Source organism: Arachis ipaensis, chromosome B09, assembly GCF_000816755.2.
Source record: "Arachis ipaensis cultivar K30076 chromosome B09, Araip1.1, whole genome shotgun sequence".
In the NCBI taxonomy this organism is placed as follows: domain Eukaryota; kingdom Viridiplantae; phylum Streptophyta; class Magnoliopsida; order Fabales; family Fabaceae; genus Arachis; species Arachis ipaensis.
The window spans coordinates 119,978,207-119,981,134 of NC_029793.2; the positions used below are offsets into that span (position 1 = coordinate 119,978,207).

The following is a 2,928-nucleotide window of genomic DNA, read 5'->3' on the forward strand; positions in this document are numbered from 1 at the left end:
CCCTTAAATAAATTGATAACCGAAGTATTCAAATCTCGGGTCGTCTTCTCAAGAAATTGCAGGGAGGTATGTTCTTATTATTGGTTTTGTAAATTGGGGTTTTGAGAATGAGGAATCTAATTTCTAATTAGCAAATAAAGTAAATGAAGAACAAGCAATTTAAATGGCAAGTAAAATAAATAAATAACTGTAAATAAACTTTGTATGAGAAATGAGAAATTAGAGGTCCTATCCTGGCTATCCTTATCAATGATGAAATCTTAATCTTAATTCCACTTTGTTAACCTTTACTAAGATAAAGGAAGGTCAAGGGATTAATTGGTTTGATCTTCGGATCCTATTTATTTCCTAAGAAAAGATTGGGATTATTGAAGTTCAATTTAATTAGCAAAGATAACAATTATCAATCATGTTTGAGTTTGATAACTTCTGAGTTACTGATTTCTTAACCAAGACCAAAAGGAGAAAAGTAAATTTACTGGAATAAAAATGTCTTCAGATGGGAATAACAATAACATAGATAAAATAAAGCAAGATTAAACTAAAATACCTCAAATAACATTAATTCAAAAGAGTAATCTGTAACATGAAAGAATTCATAAATTAAATTGCAAAAGTAAATAAAAAGGAATATTGAACCTGATAAAGAGATAATCCGGAAAGCAAATAAAATCCTAATTCTAAATCCTAATCCTAAAGAGAGAAGAGAGAGGATCTCCCTCTCAAAACTAAATCTAAATCATGAAAACTAACTAAAGTGGAGACTCTCTTTTTGAATGGATGCATTCCCTCACTTCATAACCTCTGGTCTATGCCTTCTGGACTTGGATTTGGGCCAAAAAGGGCTTCAGAAACCGCTATGAGCATTTTCTGCAATTTCTGGTGCGTGGCCTCTGTCACGCGTCCGCGTGGGTCACGCGGTCGCGTCATTCGGAGTTGTCATTGCCACGCGGTCGCGTCAGTCAGGCGGGCGCGTCGCTGCTTCTTCGCGCTTGGCATGCGTCCGCGTCGCCCATGCGATCGCGTGGATGCCACTTTCTCCAAAAAACTCTGTTTTGTACTTTCCTTCCATTTTTGTATGTTTTCTTTTCATCCTTTAAGTCATTCCTGCCTTAGAAGATCTGAAACTACTCAACACACTAATCACGGCATCGAATGGAAATAAAGGTAATTAAAATAATTAATTTTAAAGCATAGGAAACATATTTTTCACATACATCACATGATAAGGAAGGGAAAGTAAAACCATGCAATTAATATGAATAAATGGGTGAAGGATTGAATAAATCACTCAAACTAAGCATAAAATATATCATAAAATATGGGTTTATCATTACTCAAAGCAAGAGTTTACCTCAGTTTACAATTCAAAAACTATGCAAGGGCACAAAACTAGTGAAAACACAATTATCTTAAACCATACCTCTCATTTAAAAACCAATTAACAGAACAAGAACACTGACAATTTTCAAGATTTAGAATAAAAGACGAGCTAAAATTTAAACTTCATAGTATAGTATACATAAATCAAATAAATTCTGAAATATTCAGAGAAAAAATGCAAAATTGTCAACAAAATTGTCAATGACTACAACCACCTTTAGAAGTAGCTTTTGCAGCTCTTTGTACCTCCTGCAAGGCTCGTCAAAGATCCCCAAATGTTAATGCATAAATTAATTTATTCGAAGAAACAATTCCTTGAACTTTATTCGAAGAATCGAAACCACATCTTCCAATAGTTTCAGAGTAAGAAGCCCTTGAAAATCTCCCCAAAAAAAGTGAATCGAAGCCCTTGAAAGAATTGAGGAATGAAAAACGGAGAGATCAGAAGTCTTAGACTAAAATTTGTCTGAATTCCATAGTGCTAAACATAGGGAATTTAATTTCTTGAAAATCAACTACAGTAATCATAATTTATAATAAAAATCAATGCATATATTAACATATTCCAGAATTAAAAAGCGCTAAATTAGGGGTTGGCCACGCATTCGTAACATAAATTAACACATTGAGGATCGAAGGATGACCTACCTACAGGACGACGGCGACAACAACTGCGAGCGGCAATCAGAGACACTTACAACGAGGAGGACAGAGGAGCAGTGATGACTTAGGTGAATTGAGAGAGTTCAAAGATTGCAGTCTCACCAGAGAGATATCGAGAATTGAGATCAAGCCAAAGCAAGATCGAGAGCAGATCGAACAAGAGCCAGATTGAGATTGAAATTCAGTGAAATCAAGCTCGAAGCAAACGCACGAAGGAATAAGTGATTAGATTGAACAGTGAGCGAGATTTGGATCTGAAGAGTCCGAGATTTTGATTTTGTGAGCAGTGAGTTTTGCTTGTTCTGTAAATGTGAATAAGTAATTAGGAAAAGATAACACTTTTTAAAAAATTAAATATATTTACTAATATTTATAAATAAATGTTACTTAATATTTAATTTTATGACCATTACTAGCACTTTAATAAATGTTAAAAGAAAAATGTTACTAAATCTTCAAAATGTAATAGTATAAAGATCAAGTGGTAACTCTCCACAGATTTATACAATAAAAATACGGTGATGAAGTACCTACCTTCTGTGCCACACATTCAGTCGGAATGATGCACCTCATGTCATGTTTATTTTAATTTTAATTTATATCTAGTTTATACTGTTATTAAAGATACTTTTATTTTTTGTCGTACAGAATTATAGAACATGATTTTTGTTATTTCTTTACTATATATATGAACAATGCATATGCTTTAATTTACCGTTATTACTTAGTTTGCTATTTTTTTTAATAGTTATTATCGTTGCTTTGATTGTTTTTATTGTTAAAAAATTATTTTAATATGTTAGTATATATATATAGAAATAAATATATGCAATATCAATTTAAAAAAATATTCAATTAGTAATTATGGTTTAGAGTTTTTTT

At 32.3% G+C, this 2,928-nt stretch overlaps 1 long non-coding RNA gene across 1 annotated transcript; it reads right to left on the reverse strand.

Annotated features, from left to right (window-relative positions):
- LOC110266680 lies at positions 1,567–2,406 on the reverse strand. The gene is made up of 2 exons (XR_002354160.1): positions 2,149–2,406; positions 1,567–2,054 (listed from the first exon to the last, which is right to left on the reverse strand). It is a non-coding gene; the product is annotated as an uncharacterized LOC110266680 (long non-coding RNA).